General features: G+C 35.2%; 1 protein-coding gene across 4 annotated transcripts in view; it reads right to left on the bottom strand.

The window, feature by feature from the left end:
- LOC107502038 (probable ubiquitin carboxyl-terminal hydrolase FAF-X) overlaps window positions 1-19,217 on the bottom strand; it is a 144,316-nt gene extending 125,099 nt beyond the window's left edge. For all 4 annotated transcript variants that reach the window (XM_036235673.1, XM_036235675.1, XM_036235674.1 and 1 more), the window contains exon 1: window positions 18,836-19,217. The gene's annotated coding sequence lies outside the window, so the exon portion shown is untranslated. The remainder of the gene's footprint in view (window positions 1-18,835) is intronic.
- Between the last annotated feature and the right edge of the window lie 304 nt (window positions 19,218-19,521).

The following is a 19,521-nucleotide window of genomic DNA, read 5'->3' as shown; positions in this document are numbered from 1 at the left end:
ATGGTGCTGGGAAAACTGGAAAGCTACCTACAAAAGAATGAAACTAGACTGTTGTCTATCACCATACACCAAAATTAACTCAAAATAGGGACCTGAATATAAGACCAGAAACAATAAAATGCATAGAAGAAAACATGAGAACTAAACTCAAGGACCTTGGACTTAAAGAAGATTTTAAGAATTTAACCTCAAAACCAGGGAAGTAAAAGCAAAACTAAATGAATGGGACTACATCAAACTAGAAATATTTTGCTCAGCAAAAGAAATCATCAAGAAGGTAAAGAGACAAGCATTTGAAAAGGGAAAATATATTTGCAAGCAACACTTCTGGTAAGGGCCTCCTATCCAAAATATACAAAGAACTCATACAACTCAATAACAAAAACGATTCAATCAAAATATGGGCAATGGACCTGAACACACACTTCCCCATAAAGGATATACAAATGGCCACGAATATATGAAAAGATGCTCAAAATCACTAGCTATTACGGAAATGCAAATCAAAATCACAATGAGATACCACCTCACACATGTTAGAACAACTATAATCAACAGGACAAGTAATAACAAAAGTTGGAGAGCATGTGGAAAAAAGGGAACCCTCATACCCTGCTGGTGGGACTGCAAATTGGTAGAGCCACTATGGAAAACAGTTGGAGGTTGCTCAAAGAACTAAGAATTGATCTACCATATGATCCAGCAATCCCTCTCCTGGGTATTTACCACAAAGTCTTGAAAACTCAGATCCAAAAAGATATCTGCACGTTGATTTCACCGCAGCATTAATCACAGCGGCCAGGACATGGAAGCAATCAAAGTGTCCTATGAAAAACGATTGACTAAAGAAGCTGTGGTATATATATACAATGGAATATGACTCAGCCATAAGAAGAGATGAAATATTACCATTTGCAACAACATGAATGGAACCTGAAATAATTATACTAAGTGAAATAAGCCAGACAGAAAAGGTTGAAAATCACATGATATCACATATGTGGGATATAAACCTAAAAGCAATAAATGAACAGGACAAAAAAGAGACTCATGGACATGAACAATGGACTAGCGGTTACCAAAGGGAGGTGCGAGGGGGAAAACAAAAAAATAAATAAATAAAATGTTTAAAAAAAATGTATAAATAGCATAAAAAATTAAAAAAAAATTAGAACCCTTGTATATTGTTGGTGGGTATGTAAAATGGTGTGTAGTTTTATGAAAAAAATTATATGGTAGTTCCTCCCAAAACTAAAAATAAACTCAGAATTCCACTTTTGGGTATATTTCCAAAGTACATGAAAGCAAGTCACAGATATCTGCACAACTATGATCACTGTAGCATTATTCCCAGTACCCAAAAGGTAAAAGCAATCCAAATAAATATCTACTGACAACTGAACAGATAAGCACAAAGTGCTATACATACATACAAGGGAATATTATTCAGCCTTAAAATGGATAGGCTGAATCCTATCATTCTAAAACATGCTACAACAACAATGACCCCCAAGGACATTATACCAAGTTAAATAAGCCAGTCAGAAAAAGATAGTTTGATTCCACTCATATGAATCATTTAATCAAATTCATAAAGACCAAAAGTAGAAGGGTAGGTGCCAGGAGAGGAGAGATGGGTGCAACGATGAGTTATATTTTAATGCATACAGTTTCAGTACTGCAAATGAATAAATGCTGGAGATCAATGGTGTTGGCTTCATAACAATGTGACTGCACTTAATGTTACTGAACTTATACTCTTTAAAACAGAAAAACAGCAAACTTTCTGTTGTTTTTCTACAATTTAAGATAAATAGACATAATGTGGACTTAACATATACAAGCACTATAATAGAGAAAAACCGTATTTAGCTTGCATCGAGGTTCCTGAACCTTATTTCTTTTGCAGATGCCTTTAAAATAAACTTTAATATCTTACACAATAGTTACAAAGAAAATAAATCAGTTAAAATGTTTTAATGTATGAAATACGTTGATCTACTTTAATTCAAAAAGCATTATGTCCTATGTAAAATAATGACAAAGTATAAAACTACTTATTTGTAATTTAATTGTATACTTACTGGTGTCTGTAAGACTATCTTACACAAAGTAATTAGAAGTTCCTAATTGTTTTGCCCTGCCATACGAGAGCCTTATGTGGCACAAGCTTGACACACGTCTAAGAACATACTGCGACATAGCTAAATGCAAATTTTTAAAAGTTTACACAGAATAATACACAAATAATGGTTTCTCAAGACAGTATAAAATTAGCTGCTCATAATAAACAATTAACTACCTAATAACCACCTAGTATGAAAATACAATGTGAGTGAGAATCATATTTTCAAGAGAATAAATCTCATTTTGGCCGTCAATATATTTTTTTTTGCCTTCTTCACATTCCTTTAAAGTTTGTTCCCCTCTTTTTTCCCCCCATCTATTTCTGGAGACTTTGCACAAGCAGTCTGGTTAATTCATACTCATTCTTTTAACTCTCACCTCAGATGTGGCCTTTTTGAAGATATCTCCTTGACCAAACCTCCTCAAGTCCTCCTAGAATTGGCTCTCACAGCCCCTTGCACTTTCCTTTTTGGAATTTATGTATCTCTCTCTCTACATGGTAAAACATGAACTCCACAACTGACTGTAACCTCACAGTTTTGCTCATCAGTGAAAGCCAAGAAATCTTGAAAATATGTTAAGTGCTCTACCAATCTAGGAACTGCTAGTAAATCTCAGTAAACAAATGCCACAAAATTAAGGACCACCAATCTAGAGACCCTGAATCAGAACCATCAGCTAAGACACTCCTACATTCCCCACATCAGAAACTAATAAATAATGTAAGTACTTCTAAGTCGCCAAGTTTTGTCATATTTTGTCATGAACAATCTCTTAGCTTACTATTCCACTCAGTGATAGAAAAGGTAGTCTCATTAACAGCACCCCCGTTATGCCATAGCCAACTTATGGACATCAATGCTTAATTTCACACCTCAAAACATTTCTCTAAACACCTTTTACCCAAACTGCTAAAAATAAAAAGGTTCAATTCTTCGGCTACCAGATTCACCTTTAATTTACCATCTAAATAGCCATAGAATTTATCTCCTAATGTCTCTACAAATCAAAATAAAAATAAAAACAGAAACAAAAAAACAACACCACAAAACACTAACAAGCACAACAACAACAAAACAGACTTCACCATCTCTTTCCACAAAGGCAGAAAATCCCATTTCATTGTTTAAAAATCAGTGTACATGGCATTTGAAATCCTTTATAATCTAATCTCACTCAAACGAGCTGTTTGGTCTCAGCCTATAATTCTTTCTTAATTATTCAATGATTCTTGTACATTCTATTACCAGTCTTTAAATATACCACAGGCTTCCATTCCTCAATCTCTAATGTTCCCTCCCCTAGAAGTTCCTGACCTAATTTATGATGCTACCAAAATCATACAGCTTTAAAGATCAGCAAACAGAGCACACACTCAAACTGGAATGATTCCCTTCACCTCTTTTAAGTACTTACTCTATTTTTCACATCTCTATTTTATAGAACATGTAACTAAACATTAAGTACTTGTCTGCCCATCAGATACGGAGTCTCAAAAGAGATGTTTAGCTATTCATCCCCCAGTTGACTATTATGAATGAACGAATGAATACAACTCAAGAATTACAGTAAGAGCAATCACTTTGTCCAATTCTCTCATTTTATAATTGTAATGAGGTCAAATAACTTGCTCACTAATTGAAGAGCTAGACAGTAACCCAAGTTTCTTAACTGACATAACATTTTATTAACGATTAAACTCCCTCAACCAGTCATTACGCTCATCACACAAAAGTGGAAAGCTTCACCTAAAAAATGAACTTAACAGACTTCCCACAAAAATCTTTAAATACCATGTATTTAAATACCATGTAGAATAGCACCGTTTCACTATGTTCTATAAGAATTACCAAACTGATATGTAGTAATAACAGAATGTAATAAATATGAATGTAATATAATTTAGACTCTGTAACCTTTGTATTCTATGTAAATCACTGTACATGTGTTGATAAACAAAATTCAATTATTCAACAATACCTACTAAGAAACAAGACATGAACTCAATTCTAGAAGACAAATAGAAATAGAAAGTGTTAAGTTCATGAGAAAGTGCTATAGGAGTTGAAAGAAAGCCGATTATTACCAACTGAGTATAATCAAAGATAGCATCAAATTTAGTGTGATGGGTCAGGTGCAGTGAACATGACAAGGCTCTGGGAGGGGGTGGTTCCATAGTGTCGTGGTTAGCACATCTGCTTTACAGGCAGAAGGTCCTGGGTTCACCCCCAGGTAGAGCCATGAATTCATTCCCCCCTCCCTTATCAGTGCTTGGGGGTGCCGTAGGGGGGTACACTGCAGGTGGGTGGGAGGGGACACCCCACCTTCAGAGATCCAGTTCCAAACACACCAGTTCTGCATTATCCACGGGTTGGGGGGTGGAGATATGGGGGGAACTAAACAGAGGGGAAAAAAAGAAAAAAGGCTCCAGTAACTAATCAATCTAAATGATGGTACAACTGTTTTACTCATGTTGTTTCCCCAATGCCTGCTAAATAGGACCCAGCATCTATTGGTGCCTATAACAATGCTAGTATTATAGGCTTTACAATATAAGCATGTGTTCTTTATACTGGCATTCAGCACATTCTTGTTCAAATTAAAACTAAGAACAAATGAACATACAGGTTTAAAATAATTAGAAAAACTTAGTGTTTAATCCAAAAGAAAAGCAGACTACACTGAAGGAAATAAACTCAAAGCCAGTGGTTCTCTAAATCTTTTTTAACACTAGCTGCTTCAATATCTCCCGAGAATTTATCAGAAATGCAAATTCTCAGGGTCCCACTCCAGGTTTAGATAATCTTGAAGTCCCAAGATAGAGACCAATAATCTGTGTTTTTTAACTAGGTCTCCATGTAAATTCCTCTTAATATCCAATGTTTAAGAACCACTGTTCTAAATTCTTGATGCACTATTAAAAGAACCATCAAATTTCTGAAAGACAAATATTCTGTTTAAGTAGAACATAATATATAATTTCTGATGATGAATATCAAGAACACTCACTTAGAAGTTCACAGAAATAGCTATTTAAGAAAAAAGACCAGAAAAGACAAGGTGATCAATAATCTTACAGGCATCGATAGTCATTTCAATCAGCAAAAATGCAATGAGCATACAAAATGTAAAAAAAAAAGGCTTCCCTTTTTCCTTTTTCTCCTTCTTAAATTATCTTCTCATTCCACTCTACAAACTCTAATACAAAATGAAAACTAAGCTTCAAATCACCAACTCAAAAATTATATAAAGTAAAACAATTTAACTTGGTTTCCCATTATGTTTAATGCTCTTATGAATCATCAATTACAAAAAAGATGAACTGTGAGTGAATAATGCACCAATCCTGCATAAGCAAGTCTAGATTTTAGAAAACAAATAAAATATTTACTTAGTTTTTATCAGTTACTAGGCACAGTGTTATTTACATGTTCTTATAAAACCCATAAATACTGGAGAGGATTTTTGACCTTGCCAAATTTATTATCCAGTACAAGGGAGATAAATTAAAAATAGAAAAAAGAAAAAAAATATTTAGTGAAAGGTTTCTAAGAATATTAAAAAGGCATTAGAATGCAGAAGGTTAATAACATGATTTTATTAGATATGACAGTTATGATAGCAGCTTCCCGATGAAGGTAATGCACGGCTCCAAACTATTTGATTAAGCTACATTACCTCTAAGATATTTTCATCTGAAAAATGGGGAGTTTAATTAAATCTAAGATCCCTTCCTAAACTACCCATCTGAAACTGATTAATAGGTGAAGGTGAAATACGCTAAGTAATGATCTTGTAGCAAAACCACAAAAAGGGAAGGAGAAAATCATGTTGCAAATGATATACTGATGATTACACAACAAATAATACCACCTAAATGCCAAACAATTTCCAGTATTAGGTATGTATCAGTGATTTAGAATCTAAATTCTGACCACATAAATGCCACTAAGACAGAATCTGAAGAAAATCATTAATAAAAGTACCTAAATAAAAAAATTAAAAGCCATAAAAAACCATATATATACTATAAAGACAACTAAGAGCACAGATGCAGAAAAGTAAATGCAGTGGACGAGGAATTGTGGCAGAATAGGTATCCTAAGCAAAAACTTAAAAGCTTTATCTAGAGGTCAATTATTCTTAAAGCCAATATATACAAAGAATCCTGTTTCTACTATAACTAGACCCTTTACTGTTCTAGGGAAGACTGAAATTCATAATGAATCTCTTCTTTAATTAATATAAACTGGACAGTATCAGGGCAATTCCACTGGTTTACTACAACATGTAACTTTTAATTGTAGCACCTTTACTGAGCCTGATAAAAAGGATAGAAAATCAGAGCTAGGAAAATTAGCTGGTCCTCTCCCCACACACTTCATTAAACATAAGCTTCTAAAGAAAGGAACCTTTTGTTTATTATATACCCTGACATAGGATAAGCCTAGGATAGTACATGATACACAGTAAGTACCCAAAGAGTATTTAGGGAAAGAATGGGGTGGGGGGGATCTTTTAAGAGGTAAAAATAGGATTAGAGATTAAACTGTAAATGAAAAACCAATACAATCAAATCATGGTTCTAAGTAAAACTCCATTTTTTACCTTCTATATTGCTATGTGTGTCTGCGTGTGAGGTTTGTGACAGTACTTCTGACACAAACACTCAAAAAAGGATAGTGCTACCTAATGGCAGAATAACAAAATGCTCAAAGGGTCTCACGTCTCCTCTTTCTTTAAACTGAACTGCTTACCTAGCTGCACATTTAGGCCCCATTCCAGAGCTACCCAGAATCTTCTAGAATCTATTCTAGGACTGAGCTCTAACTACTTACATTCTTCGGTAAGCGCGATATAATTTTGGGACACAACTGAGGTAGAAAAAAAAAAACTATGTTTATACAATGACTTTTGAGGACAGAACAGGAAAAAAGATTTGCTATAAAATATACATATATTGCATATGTATATGTTTAATAAAGAATTTGTTCAGGCTAGAATACACATATTAAAGAACTAAGTTTAGATAACATTATCATCAAAATGGAATACTTTTTCTCACATTACTCCTTAAAAGTATATTATAATAATCACTTCATGATCAACAAGAAAAACAAGAAGTCAATGATATCATAAATTCAAACGCTAACATACAGGAAGTGATACAAGTTTCACATCTTTTTCTTCCTATATTAAAATTAAGGACATAAATGGACCTTAGTTATTATAGTAGGCCCATTTTCCATATTATTTACCAAGTAGATGTATGAAGTCTTGGGCCACATTAGTAATTCTGAACAGATCAATACTATATAAGGCCTTTCTCTCTTCATCTCTGAATACAGAATTTAGTAAACTAAGTACACAGAAACATTAGAAACAACCAATAAATTTCTGTTATTTCTACTTCAATAATTCTATCAATTCTGTAAAGTATCACACCCCTATGTCCACAAAAGTTAACTTAATTTGGAAAAGCTTCTGTGGAAAACAATTTTAAACACTAAGTGAAAGCTTAAGTTTATTTAAATGAAACCTCAAAATTTCTTAAACTGAAATGTAATTTCACATCAAACTAGTCTCTGTTGATGACCCAAGTAAATCACAGAAAGACAATGCTTCAATTTTACATCTTTCAGGAATATCATGTTAATCAAACATTTTTAAACAATAAATCCACTGATCAAAATATCCTGAATATTCTGGCAGCCAAGAGAAAGGTGAACTTTATTCAATTTAGTTCAACATCCCTGTGACTAATCAGGACATTTATCAAATAGCTGAATGTCTTAATAATCTTTAAAAAATCACAAATTTTATTAAGCTGTAAGCCTAGTCTGATATATAAAACAATCAAATTTCAATGTTTAAATATGAAAAAGCATATAAACTAATAATTTTTACAGCACATTTAGCAATAACTGGTACACTGTCTGGAATTAGCACTATCTGAGACCATTAGAACTCAATTTTAATCAGTCTATGGAAATAAAGGCATCTAAATAAGATACATCCAAAATGCTTAACACAGTGCTTAACATAATTAGAATTCCAATGACCACTTTGGTTTTAAAAACTTCAAAATTAAAAAATTATGTTATTTGCTCATCGAAACAAAAGATGTATAACTGCATGCTCAGTAACAATAACCAAATAATTCTTATCCAAAGTGCATTTAAAGATCTCTTTGTTCAGGCTTGCCATTACACAAATTCAAAAGGGGGGTAGGAGTGGTGATGTGACAAAGAAGTGTCAGAACTATTTTAAAAACCACCCAAGTGACTCTACTGTGTTATCTGGGTTGAGAGAAAAACTTCATTAACTCATTTGCAAATATTGTCAGATTCTATGTTCAAAATAATAATAATAATAATAATAATAATAATAATAATAATAATAATAATGGCTTTCAAGGACACAACTCCTAAAAGACAAAAGAAAGCTAAAAACCTATTTCTCAAGCATCAAAAGAAAAATACATCAAGATTCAAAAAATACAAGAGTAAAAGAGCAATCAAGGTTAACATTAAACTGTACCTCTCGTGATAGTTGTACAACAATGTGTTTATAATACCTTATTAGGTATTATAACTAATACCACTAACTTGCAGTAACACTTAAAATAGTTAAGATGGTAAATTGTGTTTATAAACCATGATTTTTAAAAAATTAAGTATTATTCTTCCTTAGAATAAAAATTAACTTGTCTATTAAGAGCATAAGGATAATGTATAAATATAAGTCAAAAATTAAGCCCTTATTTATAAGCCCTTTTAATAACTCAAACGGTTTTCGACAACAGTGCCAAAACTCCTCACAGGAGAGACAAAAATTACGTCAACAAACTATACTGAGACAACTGGATGGATATCCACCTGCAAAAGATGAATCTGTAACCCTAACTCACACAATACAGAAAAGTTAAACCAAATGGATTTTGTAAAGGAAAGTGTAAGTATAGTCATGCACCAAAAAACATTTTAGTCAACTAGGGATTATAGGTACAATGGTGGTCCCATAAGGTTTCAAAAGAACTAAAAATTCCAATGACCTAGTGACATGGTAGCCATTTTAGCACATACAATTATAAAATATGATATAATACTTTATGATGGTAATAAACAACTAGGCTACTGGTTTATTTATTATGCTTTTTATCATTATTTTTCTAAAGCAAGGCAACCCTTGGTTGACCTCACAGATTGCAAGGACCTTGTCAGCTTACAGTCCCTTATTTTTAATTTTTTATGCCTACAACACCTGGTTTTCCTAGGTGGTCTCCCATTCAAGTACTAACCAGGCCCCACCCTGCATCCGAGATCAGATGTGATCAGTCTTAGTTTATCATTATTTTAGAATGTACTCTTTCTATTTAAAAAGTTTATTTTGCTGTTATACCAGCAGTAGCTTCATACATCTTAAATTTAATGCATCTCATGAATGCATCATTTTCTCGTGCTTCAATAAACCTAATGTTTATAGTTTTAATATAACCTAAGTGAACAGCGTTTAAGCTCTACAGTAGTAAACAGCATGTCTCAGTCCTTCACATCCACTCATCACTCACTGACTCATCCAGAGTAACTTCCTTTCTTGCCAGTTTAAGTGCCACTGTTCCTTTGTAGAGCCTTCCACAACCAGTGTGAAGATGCAGATAGGTACCATGAATCTTCATTAACCTAACTAACAACATCCACCCTGCCCTGATGATTCCCTGAGACCCTTCCCACTCAATCTGTAAGCCCACCCAAACCACTTTCAGTGGCTTTTCCATACAAATGGCCTGTCTTGGCTCATTCTATTAACTTTCCTAAAATCACTCACAGGTTAACAAATCCCAAACAAGCATCATTGGCCTCAGCATACCCTGTACCTCTTGCTAAGCAGCCAAAGCCCAGCACTGGGGTAGCTGGCCTCATGTCCTAGCTTAATCTCTCCCAGGCTCCTCCAAGCCCACACAAGCAGCCTCCAAAACAGATCACTTTGCAGCTCATACCAAGTAGCTCTGGGAAGTGCATAAGCAGTAGCTGACCTTGGCCTGTGGAAGAGCCTCTTCCAAGGGGCCCCAGAACCAACATATCAGAAGGCCAGTCTCAACCACAGCAAAGCACCACCTCTACAAATGACACACCCAAAGGGTGGACTGGGCAGACATGAGAGCCCTGTTAAAGCAAATCCTACTCCTGTAGGCTAAGGCCCTACACAGCAGCACCTCTACCGAAGCCAGAGCCAATCCTCACAGCTAATCAGCCTGAGGGCAAAACGTCCCACTGATGGGCCAACAGCAACCAAGGCTCAACTACAATAAGTGGGCACACAGAACATACACAAGGGACATCCAGCTCAGGTGACCTAGAGACTATGCCTCTGGTTCCCACTGGACACCTACTACATAAGAGTATCTTACCTGCTACATACATAGAGACAAACACAGGGAGGCAACCAAGACAAGAAGACAAAGAAACTTATTCCAAATAAAAGAACAGAACAAAACTCCAAAGGAACTTAAGAAACAAGAAATAGAATCTACCAAGTTATAAGGATGCTCCATGACTTAGGGGAAGAAGAGTTGATGAACTCAGTGAGAACATCTAACAAAAAGACAGAAAACATTATAATGAAAATAGAAAACATAAAAAAAGAATGAGTCAGAAAAGAATAATACATTAGAGAGAATGAGCAGTAGAATTACATGAAGAAGAGAGAATTGTGGTCTAGAAAGCAGAAAACACCAAATCAGTACAGCATTAAGAAAAAATTCAAAAACAATGAAAAGTTTAAGGGCCCTGTGGGACAACATCAAGTGTAACAACATTCACAACATAGGGGTATCAGAAGAAGTCAGAAAACAAAGATTGAAAACCTATTTGAAAAAATGACTAGATACTTCCCTAAACTGGTGAAGAAAAAAGACATACAAAGCCCAAGAAGCAGAGTTCCAAACAAGATGAGCCCAGAAGCCACACCAAAACACATCATAATTAAAATGCCAAAGAGAGAATCTTAAAATCATCAAGAGAAAGCAACTGGTTACCAATAAGGGAGCTCCCACAAGATTCTCACCTGATTTCTCAAAAGAAACTTTGTAGGAAGGGACTGGCAGAAAATATTTACTGTGAAAGTAAGGACCTTCAACCAAAACAAAAACATAGCTGGGGTAACAATATTTAACACCAGGCAAAATGACTAAAACAAAGGCTATAAATATCACAAGAAACAAATTAGAACCCAGTAATGCCACTTATGGATATTTACTCAAAGAAACCCAATAAACTTCTTAGAAGGGACAGGTGCATATATATATATGTTCACTGCAGTATTATATACTGAATGAAGCAACTTAGCATGCATCAACAGATGAATGAAGAAGTGATACATATATACAATGCAATATTACTCAACCATAATAAAAGAAAAAAACCTTGCCATATCCAACAACATGGAATGGACCTAGAGAATATTAAGCTCATCAACAAAAAACACCCAAACTGCACAGCAGCACCTCTGAGCATGGGATCTGCACATAAGAGCTTCCACAGGTCAGAACCCTGGGACTGGGAGAAATAAAGAAGCTGTTTCTTGCAGCCACCAGATCTACCTGTAGGGGAAGTGGAAAGGGAGAATCTATAGCAACTTCCATGAACGGCCATGCCTGAGAGAGTTTATGAGTTCCACGCAGGCAGTGGCAGGACCCAGTCATCAGGGCAAAAAGCAGAGAGGCAGACAGGAGATAAACAACTGATTTTTACCGGCAGCGGCACCAAAACTGATACTGAACTGCAGCCCCACAACTCCAATCCAGAGGGACTCTGCCTCCATGCTCTCTAAGACCAATCACTCCAGGGCACCAGGGGAATCTGAGCAGACACAACCAAAATTGTTACTAACACTGACAGGGACTAAAACTGAGCATAGCAGTGTGATTAAAAATCTACAAGAAAATAAAGCCATTATATAAAGGAAATATTAAGGTTTAATATAAAGCAGGGATCCAAAAGGCTTACACATATCTACTGGAAACCAAAAGAAAAGCACCTTCTTTGCAACAGACTAAAGAAAGACCTTTATATAATAAATCTTCTTTCTGGAAAAAAGCAGAGTACCTTGCCATTAATGCGCAGGTGAAGAAACTGTCCATTAAACACCATGAACAACCAAGATGACCAGGTATCTCAAAAAGAAAGAGAAAAATCTCCAGAAAATAAGCTACAGACATAGAAATATGCAACTTAAATGACAGAATGCAAGATAGTACTTCTGAAAAAACTCAGAGAGTTTTCTAAGTGAGTCATAACAACAACTTCAGGAAATGAAAAAACTACTAGATGAGCAGAGCAAGAAAGCTGAAACACTCAAAAAGAACCAAATGGAACTTCTGGAAATATAAAACACATTGCAAGAGCTGAAAAATGAAATAGCAAGCTAGATAAATAGAGCTGATCAAATGGAGGAAAGTATCAGTGATATTAAAGACAGAAATCTAGAAATAAATCAGAAGAGAGAAACTGAAGAATGAAAAGTCATGAAAGAGAAATACAAGAACTAGCCAATACCATCAGGAGAGGAAACGTAATAATTGACATTCTCGAAGGGGAGGAAAAGGAGCAGATATTAGAAAGCATTTTCAAACAAATAGTGGATGAGAATTTCCCAAAATCTAAGAAATGAGCTGGAGCTTAGAATTCAAGAAATCAGCAGAATATCTTCTTACATTAATCCAAAAAGGCCTCCTCCAAGACACATTACAGTAACCTATAAAGGAAACCCCATTAGATTGTGGTCAAACTACTCAGCACAAACCTTACAAGCTAGAAAGATGTGAAATCAAATATTCAAACTATTAAATAAAAGAAACAAACCCCCAAAAATAATGTATCTAGCTAAGCTCTCCTTTAAATATGAAAGAGAAATTAAGACCTTTCCATACAGAAAGACATACAGAAATTGAAGGAATTTTCTACTACGAGGCCTGTACTAGAAGAAACACTGACAGGGGTGAGCTCACCTAAAACAAAATGACAAACAAACAAACAAATGAACACAAAAACATAATTAGGAATAAGGTGACTAGCAGGCAGACAGAAGCAGAGGAGTGCAACCCTTCCTAAGAACAGAGCATAAGCTTAAACAATAAGAGATTTGCTACAGCAACATAATAATGAACATTCAGCGTACACAGGGACAAATTGAGACAACAATGACTGAAAAGGGGGCGATTTAAAGATCCAAATTCTCAAAGAGGAATGGAGATAAGGAATGCGCGAAGAAAATGGATGACTGTATATCTGTAACTGCTTTTTATATTTCTTAATGGTAACCACACAGAAGATTCAGAACTGAAGTATATAATGAAAACAAAAGTACCAGAAGGAAAACCCACAAAACCCAACCAAATTAAAAACAAAACAAAACATACAAACAAAAGACACCAAAGGACAAGGAAGCAATGGAAACACCGAGCTACCAGAAAGCAAAAGATAAAATGGCTGTAAGACTTTATATTTCAATAATCACCCAAAACATAAATGGACTAAACTAACCATCTCTCTGCAGCAGAGAGATGCAGATTGGATCAAAAAACAAAACCTAACCATTTGCTGCCTCCAGGAGACACATCTCAGTGCCAACGACAAATACAGACTCAAAGTGAAAGGGTGGAAAATGGTATTTCAAGTAAATGGCATTCAGAGAAAAGCGGGAGTAGCAGTACTAAATTTGTACGAAATAGACTTCCAAATAAAAAAAGTAAAGAAAGATCCTGAGACATACTTCATAATGATAAAGGGAATGATGCACCAAGAAGACAAAAAACTTATTACTATCTATGCTCCCAATCAGGGAGCCCCCAGATACATGTAAAGCAATTACTTAACAAAAGTGAAGGAAGAAACAGACCAAAACACTATCGTAATAGGGGACCTAAATACCCCACTGTTGGATATGGACAGATCATCCAAACAGAAAATCAATAAGGAAATAATACCAAAGAAATAAAAAGAGAGATCAAGAAATACATAGAAATGACTGATAATTATACATAGCATATCAAAACTTTTGGGACACAGCAATAGCAGTCATAACAGGAAAGTTCACATCATTACAGGCCTACCTCCAAAAACAAGAATGAGCCCAAATAAACAACCTGATGCTTCATTTTACAAAACTAGAAAAGGAAGAATAGAGCCTAAAGTCACAGGAAAGAAATCATCAAAATTAGAGCAGAAATAAATGAAATTGAAACAACAAAAAAAAAAAAAGGAAAAAAATAAATGCAACAAAGAGCTGGTTCTTTGAAAAGGTTAATAAAATTGACAATCCTCTGCTTAGACTCACTAAAGAAAAAAGAAAAAGGACACAAACAAAATTAGGAATGAAAGAGGAAAAATTATGACTTATATCACAGAAATACAAAAGATCATACAAAAATATTATGAAAAAGTATATAACACCAAATATAATAACCTAGAAGAAATGGCCTTGTACTTAACAAAATATAATCTTCCTAGACTGAATCAAGAACTGGAAAGTCTACACAAACTGATCAGCAATATGTAAATGGAAACAATCATCAAAAACCTACCAAAAAGTAGAACTCCAGGAACGGATGGCTTCACCAGTGAATTCTACTAAACATTTACAGAAGATTTAATATCCAGTCTCTTCAAAATCCAGAAAATTGAAGAGGAACCAATACCTCCCAACTCATTTTATGAGGCCAATATTATCTTGATACCAAAACCTGGATAAGCTAAGACAAAAAAAGAAAACTACAGACCACTATCTTCCATGAACACAGATATAAAAATTCTAAGTAAGATACTAGAGAACTGAATACAGCAACATATTAAAAAGTTGTACACCATGATCAAGTGGGCTTCAGCCCAAAGGCACAGGGATGGTTTAATTTACACAAATCAATTAATGTGATACACTACATAAACAAATTAGAAAATAAGAATCATATGATCTTATCAACAAATGTAGAAAAAGCCTTCAGCAAGATACAGTATCCGTTTATGATCAAAACACTCAACAAAATCAGCAATGAAGGAAAGCACCTTAACATAATAAAGGCCATCTATGACAAACCCTCAACCAACATTATACTTCATGGTGAAAAACTAAAAACCTTCCCTTTAAGGTCGGAACAAGGCAAGGCTGTCCACTATGGCCACTGTTATTCAATATAACATTGCAGGGCCTATCGAGTTTATCAGACAAGAGAAAGACATAAAACAGAAAATGAAGAAGTTAAACTGTCACTATTTGTGGATGATATGATTCTCTATATAGAAATCCTAGACTCCACAAGAACACTAGAAACAATAAGCAAATACAGTAAAGTCTCTGGACACAAAATCAACATTCAAAAATCCACAGTGTTCCTATACTCTAATAATGAAGTGTCAGAAAAAGTGTGAAAAATAATTCCTTTTGCAATTAAATTTAACAAAATATGTGAAGAACGTATATAATGAAAACCACAAGACCCTATTTAAAGAAATCGAAGAAGATACAAAGAAATGGAAAGATATTTCATGTTCTTGGATTGGAAGAATCAACACAGTAAAAATGACCTTATTACCTAAAAGCATTTTACAGATTACAAAAAAATCAAACAAAACAGAAACAAATTCATAGCTACAGAGAACATTTTAGTAGCTGCAGGTGAAAGGAGGGGTCAGAGCTGGGTGAAAAAGAGGAAGGCATTAAGAAGTACGAATTGTACTTACAAGTAAAGTACAGCAAAGGGAATATAGTCAACTGGGATGTAAAGTACAGCACAGAGACTACAGTCAGGTGGATATTAAATTTATTTGGGGGATCACTTCATAAGTTATACAAATGTCTAACCACTATTTTGTATATCTGAAACCAATATATTATACGATTTAAAAGTTATTTAAAAAAAAAAAAGAGGATAAACTATGAGAACACATTGCAGAACATCTATCAGATAAAAATATACAACCTTAACAGAAGACAATGTTTTTCTTTTTTAAAAAAAAACCTGATTTTAAAAATGGGCAGTCTAGATTTACACCAAAGATTTACAAACTACCAGTAAGCACGTCACAATGTGCTCAACATTGTTAATCTTAAGGGAAAAGCAAATTAAAACCACAATATCACTGAAAACCTACCAGAATTAGTATAAAAATGTCAGAAATTAGAGGAACTGAATATCTCATAAATTGCTGATAAGAACATAATTGGTTCAAAAACTCTGAAAACAATCTGGCAATTTCTTAAGTTAAATATCAATTTACAGTATAATCCAACAATTCTCTTCCTATCCAACACAAATAAAACATATGCACTGTTCACACAGAAAGACTTGTAAATTAGTGCTAATAGCTTTACTGAAGTTCATATTATAAGAACCATATAACAATATAAGTCCCAAAACATTATCTAAGTGAAAAAAGCCAGATATAAATGCTATGTACATATTGTATGAATCGATTATGTGAACATCCAAGATAGGTAAACCTACAATGATAAACATAATTAGAAATTGCCTGGGGAAAATGACTGTAAACATGCAGAAGGAACTAAAGTGACAAAAATATTCAAAATCTGGTTAAGGTTACTGTTTTCACAAGTACATAAATGTACTAAAGACTGTGTAACTGTACACAGAATTACAACTAAATGAAACTGTTAAAAGTTAATTTACCTGATAACCAAAAGATGCAACTGTTTTTCCAGCTTTAAAGTACCAGTCCTTTTTGAATACACAGTGAAAAAAGAAAAAGTCTACATCTGACATAATTATGTTTAATTTGGCTTAAACAAAGTGGTTTCCACACTGAAATGCTAAAACGAATAAAAAACATTAAAGAGAGAAACTTCATTCCCCAGCTACACAATGATTAAATGTTGAAATTTTATTACGATACACACCTCATCAAAGAAAAATTATCTATTAGGAGGTATCAATGAAAAGTGTCTTATGTTACTTATACTCAAAATGCATTTCAAAATCATGAGAAAAAAGACCCATGGTAAATCCTACTTGACCATTTCTATCCAATAACATGGTGTAAGGTAAAATCTACCCTTCAAAATTTTCTTTAGAACTCAGATTTTCAAATGTAATGTTTTGCTGTAAGCTATAACAATTCCCTCCAAGTTTAGAAAAAACATCAAATTTTATTAGGCCCAACCAACAAAAGAAATACTAAAACACTGAGATAAGGTAAACATTCATGTTAAAACTGTATAAGAAAGAATTTTTAAAATTATCTAAAAATCTTATTTTTAGGTGTTAAGTAAAACACATTCTGAGGTAACCCTTAAACTGTAACTACTCAAGGCTTTCACTTCTCCTAAACACTGAAACAATAAAGTTTCAAACATAAATATTAAAACAACACGAATGAGTTTTTAAACTGAAAAAACAAATGCTGACTCGTTGGTAAGGAGTCTGAAAACAATTTTCCCACTTCTAGAAGTTAAATGGCAGTTGATTAAATCAGGAGAACAAGGAAAATGTAGTTCACGGTTGGTCTATTACAAATTCAAATATGTAGTTTAAGACAGGCAACCAACTTATGGGTAAGTACTTCTGACAATATTACTTCTCATGAAAAGCGCCCGTCCCCTCAAAAAAATCTGTTCAATTTGCTAATAACTGCAAAATTTTTTTAAAAACGAAAGTATACAAATGTTATTTATGTGGATTTAGAGAATGAACATGTTTAATGGTAAGAGAAGAAAGCATCCTCCTTAAGAAATACAGCATGAACATTTAACGCATATCTACAATTAGCCCAATTAAGTTCAAAAAACTATGCTGAAATATTCAAACACCTGCAGAAGAATGTGCATAGTGGTAAATTCAAATATGGTCATAACAAAATACCACAGAATAGCATAAATGCTCTTTTTAAAAAATCCGTAAGTAAATGTTAGCTTCCACAGAATTCCATGCAATTACATAAAATCTTCTCCATAGCTCTAATATTTTATAGCAATTTAAAAATACATATATGAAAGCTAAGGCATCGTATCTCAAGAATGAGATTTTACTACCAGCAAAATCGAACGCGATAACAGAAATGTGAAAAAACTAATTAGAAACGATTTTTTCACTGAAACATATTTCTCTGTCACTGAGGCCTGAGCAAGCTGAAGAGGTACAAGAGGGCAAAAACTTTTAGACTGCCAGGCTATCGTGGGAAGTGCACAAATGTCAAATGGGGCCTAGTTCTGTTTCAAATCAGTCCACCTCATTAGCGGTATCTGGAGACAAGCCAACCAGGAGATCCACGAAGGGTCCTCTGGTGACCGAAACATGGAGTGGTTAATCTTGGGACTACATAGGTCAGCGCAGAAGAGACAGAACCGTCAGCCATTTTCCTCTACACTCAAAAATATGTTCCTAGAGCGCGGGCTCGGCAACCATTAGAGCCGAGTGCAACCTACCAGCACGACTAAGACATATGAGGGGACGGTCAATCTGCTCCTGGCACAGTAGGAAAACTTACTAAACACTGACATGTATCTACCCTATTACTGTCTCAGATCCAGTTGATTATGAAAAGAAACTGCCGACTATTCATCACACGGCAACAACCAAATTCAGGCCCAAGTCACAAACAAAAACAAAAAATTACGACGGCGAGGCTCGGGAGTGCCGGCGTAATGTTAAGGACATTGCGCTCACTCCGTCCACCTTGGCACGCGGTGGCCCTCTTACCTGTTTTTACTCGGCCTACGATTCTTCGCTAACGTTGGTCACACGTGGTGCGTTTCTACTGTGTCACCTCCTCTTAGACCTCCCGGCAACAGTAGTTTCGCAGATCCCGGCCTGGTCTGTCCGTTGCGACTTAACGCTAGCTCCGGCGGCCGACACCAACAACCAAGAGGACTACGGGGCCGCCTCCTGTGAGGTAAAGGCAGCAGTAGCAGGAACAAGTTCTTCAAAACCTGGTAAACTGGGTGAAGCTGGAAGAGGTTGGACTCAATTGAGCCCCCAAAGGGCGGGGTAAGGGGAAGTTGGGGCTCAGCAGTCGCCTAGGCCTTTCCTCTTCAAATATGGCGGATCCCGCAAACCAAAAAAAAAAAAAACCGTCAGCCCAGTGACTATCGCAGCTGCGTAGACTCCCACCAGCCCTAGCGCCACCCACAAGCGCGAGAACTCCGCCCCTTTAAGTCCCGCCCCTCAGTCCTCCTCCTTCTGCGCATGCCCTGACCCTTAGCACGTCTTTCTTCTTCTCCCCTCCCCCATGCACTCTCTTCTCCAGAACTGTGAAGAATTCTGTACTCAGAACCGGAAGCTGATCTCTGACTTAGACGCCATGATCCCGCTCGAAGTAACGGGTGCAAAAACCGTGAACTGCCCCTTCCATTAAACATTAGTAATACCTCAGAAACACACCTTTC

The sequence above is a fragment of the Rousettus aegyptiacus genome, unplaced genomic scaffold, assembly GCF_014176215.1.
Source record: "Rousettus aegyptiacus isolate mRouAeg1 unplaced genomic scaffold, mRouAeg1.p scaffold_m13_p_19, whole genome shotgun sequence".
Classification (NCBI taxonomy): domain Eukaryota; kingdom Metazoa; phylum Chordata; class Mammalia; order Chiroptera; family Pteropodidae; genus Rousettus; species Rousettus aegyptiacus.
Note: the sequence above shows the minus strand (reverse complement) of the source record. Positions and strands in the feature narration are given on the sequence as shown.